This window comes from Chionomys nivalis, chromosome 17, assembly GCF_950005125.1.
Source record: "Chionomys nivalis chromosome 17, mChiNiv1.1, whole genome shotgun sequence".
In the NCBI taxonomy this organism is placed as follows: domain Eukaryota; kingdom Metazoa; phylum Chordata; class Mammalia; order Rodentia; family Cricetidae; genus Chionomys; species Chionomys nivalis.
The window spans coordinates 58,042,211-58,047,787 of record NC_080102.1 but is presented as its reverse complement, the minus strand read 5'-3'; the positions used below and the strand labels follow the sequence as shown (position 1 = coordinate 58,047,787).

Here is a 5,577-nt window from a genome sequence, read left to right as displayed (position 1 = left end):
ATGATAGCAGGTACCATTGTCCTAAGAATGTTTGTAGACAGCCCCCACATCACAACTACCTTGACAACTGGTTGTTAAGCGGAGTTACAAAAAGAATGTTTACACTTACCTTTGCTGCCCTGGCAAAGCCGTCCACCCCAACCGAGGTTCCACATCCGGGGGCTATATAAGCCGCTGCTATTAAATAATAAACGGAGGCTTTGACAAGAGAATGTTGCTTGGCCTCATTCCTCTCTCTCGCCCATGTTCTTTCAGGTAGCGCCTCTTCAGACCCTGGAATAACTGGACCTGCTGGGCGGGAACATATACTTGCTTTCTCTTCCTGTGAAGAAACATCATGACCAAAAACAACTTGAGGAAGGAAGGTTTACTTCCCTTTCATTTTCCTATCAGAAGCTACCATGAGTAGAAGTCAGGGCAGGAAGTCAAGACCAGAACCTAGAGGCAGGAACCAAAGCTGATACCATGGAGTAAAGCTACTTACTTACTGACTTGTTCTCCTTGACTCTCTAAGCCAGCTTATTTTATATATACAGCCATGACCTCCAGCCCAGGGACATCAGTCACTGATTGAAATTCCCCATAGACTTACCTATTACATAGTTAAGTTCCTTCTTCCTCAGATTACTCCAGCATGTGTCAAGTTGACAAAATCCAACTGGCACAGACTGACACCCATCTATTAGTGGGTGGGGAGCATGGTCCACTTCTCACAGACCCTAACATGCTGTCATGACTTTTGGCTCATGGAACCCATCACATCCATCCTCAAAGCAGTTCCTTTTTTAGTAGACTCAGATTGATCAGAGTAACATGGTAGCCTCTGACTGACTCTGGGATGCTGTGGCAATGCTCCGTTTCCCAGGACACTTCAGGGCAAGTGACTAACTTCTATCTACGGGACTGAGAGGAATAGATTTTGTCACATTTTCTCCATAAACTCTTCATCCAATTCCACATCAGATGAAAACTAGGACCCCCAGTGGGCAGTGGGTTGATATGTTCAAAGTGATAAGAGGAAAAAACTCTATCAGTGGTCCTGGAATCTGCACCCCTGAAGGAGGAAGCACATGTGGTTTCTTCAATGAAACCTGATGTTCTGGGCCAACATTTTAGGGAAAGTAGAGGGGAAAATCCTCTCAAAATAAACCAAATAAACACCAAAATAGTTGAGAATGCAAATGAAAAATTCAGAGCAGACCTCGGAGCTAGGGCAACTCCCAAGTAGCTATTTTGAGTGTGTTTAGATTCCTTTAGCTCTCATGGCCCCTTAGATGATTTTAGTTCTGGTTTGTGTCTCTGTCCATGTGGATACTAAACCTGGTACAGTTGGTGCTGTCCTAGATCCAGGCCTTTAAGCTCTCATGCCTCAGAAATACCAGCCATTGCCACTGCGTTGAGCCATCTCCTACTGCTAAGGCTCTCATTGTTGTCACCGTCTGACCTCCAGTCCCTCAGAGCCACACCCCAACTTCTCCAAAGGTCTTCACTGCCTGTTTGTCCTGCCAGTCGAACCCAAGACCGAACCACAAGATCAGCTATCCACTCCCAGCTCTACGTTTTTAAAGCATTTATCGTTTTTAGTGAGATATAATTTTCTCCCTTCCCCTCCCAGCCTCCCCCTCCCCTCTACCCTCTCCCATGACCCCATGCTCACAATTTACTCAGGAGTTGTCTTTTCCTACTTGCCATGTCCATTAGATCCATGTGTGTCACTCTTAGGCTCCTCTTTGTTGTCTAGGTTCTCAGGGTTATGAATGATCAGCTGGGTTTTGATGCTTTCTGCATTCATCCTTCTGCCTACAAATTTCAAGATGTCATTATTTTTTCTGCTGTGTAGTACTCCATTGTGTAAATGTACCACATTTTCTTTATCCATTTTTCAGTCGAGGGTCATTTAGGTTGTTTCCAGGTTCTGGCTATGGCAAACAATACTGTTATGAACATAGTTGAGCACATGCCCTTGTGGTATGATTGATCATCCTTTGGAGATATATATATATCCCTTTGGAGATATATATATCCCAAAAGTGGTATTGCTGGTCCTTGAGGAAGGTTGTTTCCTAATTTTTGGAGAAATCACCATACTGATGATCAAAGTGGCTGTATCAGCTTGCACTCCCACCGGCAATGCAGGAGTGTTCCCTTTACCCCACCATTTATCCACTCCAGAATATTTGGTGTTTGGATCTTGGCCATTCTGACAGGTGTAAGATGTTATATCAGAGTTATTTTCATTTGCATTTCTCTGAAGGCTAAGGATGGTGAGCATTTCCTTAAGTGTCTTCCAGCCATTTTTGATTCATCTGTTGAGAGTTCCCTGTTTAGGTCCATACCACATTTTTTACTGGAATATTTGTTCTGTCGATGACCAATTTCTTGAGTTCTCTGTATATTTTGGAGAACAGTCCTCTGTCTGATGGGGGTGGGGTGGGGTTGGTGAAGATCTTTTCCAAGTCTGTAACTTGCCATTTTGTCTTGTTGACTATGCATGTTCTCTGCTTTACAGAAGCTTCTCAGTTTCAGGAGGTCCCATTTATTAACTGTTGCTCTCAGTGTTTGTGCTACTGGGGTTCTATTTAGGAAGTGGTCTCCTGTGTCAGTATGTTCAAGTGAATTTCCCACTTTCTCTTATGAGGTTCAGTGTGGTTGATGTCATGTTGAGGTCTTTGATCCTTCTGGATTTGAGCTTTGTGAATGGCGATAGACATGGATCTATTTTCATTCCTCTACATATTGATATTCAATTATGCAAGCACCACTTGTTGAATATGCTTTCTTTTTTCTATTTTCTATTTTATTTCTTTGTCAAAAATCAGGTGTTTGTAGGTGTATGGATTGATATCCATGTCTTTGATTCACATCCATTGGTCCTCCTGTGTGTTCTTATGCCAGTATCAGGATGTTTTCAGTATTGTAGCTCTGTAGTAGAGTTTGAAGTCAGGGATTGTGAGGCCTTCAGAAGTTCCTTTATTGTACAGGATTCTTTTGGTTATCCTGGATTTTTTGCTTTTCCATATGAGGTTGAGTATTGTTCTTTTGAGGTCTGTGAAGAATTTTGCTGGGATTCTGAGAGACATTGCTTTATTAATCTGTAGATTGCTTTTGGTAAGATTGCCATTTTGACTGTGTTAATTCTGCCTACCCAAGAGCATGGGACATCTTCCATCTTCTAGTGTCTACTTCAAATTCTTTCTTCAAAGATTTAAAGTTCTTGACTCACTGGCTGCCACTCAACCTGGAGGCGGAGGTCAAAGGGGAAACTTTGTGGACCGCATATCGATGAGCACCTGAACAGGAGCTGCTGTCCTTGGATCCGGAAGAGATCCGGAAGCGCCTGGAACTTACTGAGTGCCGGTTCCATATCCGCCGCCATGATACTGATCCGGGGTCTTCCGGGGGACTTGACCAACCAGGAAGTACACAATCGTCTGAGCGACTACGAACTCAAGGACTGTTGGTGGACAAATACAGTGACAGCTTTCGTGACCCTGCTGAAGCTGCCTTCAAGGCCTTCCACCAGAGCCGCCTTCGAGAGCGGGAGCTGTCAGTTCAGCTGCAGCCTACAGAGGCTCTGTTGTGTGTGGTCAAGCTGGCTCCCAGCCTGACCCAGGCAGTGTGAGGAGCTGGCGCGGCCCTTTGGCAGCCAGGAGCGCTGCTTCGTAGTGTACAGCGAGCACACAGGCCATTCTAAGGGCTATGGCTTTGCAGAGTACATGAATAAAGACTCGGCTGCCAGGGCCAAGTCTGATTTGCTGGGCAAGCCACTGGAGCCCCCCGAACACTGTATGTGCATCGCACAGATGCTGGGCAGCTGCCCCCTGCCTTGTTGCACTCCCGGTGCCTCTGTGTGGACCACCGGCCACCTGGCTTCAATGATGTCGAAGCCAAGCCTACCTTCTGTCAGCTGCCGTGTGGCCAGGATGGGCAGCTGAAGGGCTTTGCAGTACTGGAGGATGAGACAGCAGAGACGGCAGAGGCTGCACAACAGCTGGCAGTCGGCCTGGCCCTGGGTGGCAGTCACCTTCGTGTGTCCTTCTGTGCTCCAGGTCCTCCTGCCGCAGCATGCTGGCAGCAGAAATTGCTGCCCAGGCCATGGCTCTCAATCGGGGCAAGGGATTCCCGCCTGAGCCAAACATCCTGCAGCTGTTGGACAATCTGGGCCCATCTACCTCCCTCCAGCTGCTGCTCAATCCTCTGCTGCATGAAGTGCCAGTGGCCAGCAGGGCCTTTTGTGTGTGCCCCCTCCATGCCACGGCTGAACAGACCTGCCCTGTCCACTGCACTGCTCCAGTTAGCCCTGCACCCCCAGATCCAGAAGAAACATGGCATCCTGGGAGACTCCCCTCTGGGTCCCTCCAGGCTGGGGCCCAACCTGTCAATTCCCTCCTTGGGGAGCTGTCTGCAGGTGGTGGTGCTGGCTCTGGAACTGCAACCTGCTGAGGGAAGGAAGCCACAACCCTTACTACCACCACTGCTGGGCCCTTCTGGGGTGACCGGGAGCCCATGAGTCTGCATCCCCCAGCAACCCAGCTCACTCCACACCCAGCCCCTGTGGGGCTCTGAGGCTCCAGTCTTAGTTAGAGGCCTCCTGAAGGACAGTGTGCCTCTGCCAACGACCCCTGGGGTGTCACTGTTGGAGGAGCCCCCAAAGGACTACCACATCTCCCTGAACCCCTACCTGAATCTACATAGCCTGCTTTCATCCAACAACCTGGCAGGCAAGGAGACCCGGGGCTGGTGACCATTGTTAAATTTCCAAGTGTTTGTGGGCTCTGGAATTAGCATTGCTGTTGAATTCTAATTTTAAGCCATAGAGATCCGATAAGATGCATGGGGTATGTCAAATTTTTTGTATCTGTTGAGGTTTGCTTTGTTACCTAGTATGTGCTCAATTTTTGAGAAACTTCCATGAGTTGCTGAGAAGAAGGTATTTTCTTTTCTGTTTAGATGGAATTTTCTATAGATGTCTGTTAAGTCCATTTGAGTTATCTCGTCTGTTAGAGCCGCTCCCAGCTCTAAATCTGCTCTAGGAGGTGACCTTTGACTCTTGTCAGTGCTTTGACCCTGCTCTTCTGTCAGGGCTGACATGGACAGTCTTCTGGGATGGATGGCTGGGAACAAGCCTGCTTTGGTCTCAAGGTCGAGTGGCCTCACAGCAAAACCTGCCTTCAGTCAGGACCAGAAGGGGTTAATCTTATCAAGCCCTGTCTGGAATCTTCTAGGGTGGTTGTACCACTGTAGAGAATTAGACCCTCAGGAAATCCTGGTCTTTATTGTGATAGTCAATGGGAGGCCCCCTCAAGGGACTGAAATGGCTGAGAGGTCTAGTCTCATTCTGGGTCTTTCCTAGTTAGGTTTCCACTGCTGTGATAAACGCCATGACTGATACCAACTCGGGGAGACTGGGGTTTGTTTTCTACTACACTTCACCATCCATCAATGAGGAAAGCCGAGGTTCAAAGCTGGAGGCAGGAACTGAGGCAGAGACCATGGATGAAGTCTGCTTACTGGCTTTGTCTCTGCCTTTCTGCCTTCCTTGTACCACAAAACCACCTGTCCCAGGATCACATTCTC

At 47.7% G+C, this 5,577-nt stretch overlaps 1 pseudogene; it reads left to right on the top strand.

Annotated features, from left to right (window-relative positions):
- On the top strand, window positions 1-4,744 carry LOC130888430 (ribonucleoprotein PTB-binding 1-like; annotated as a pseudogene).
- Window positions 4,745-5,577: the final 833 nt, after the last annotated feature.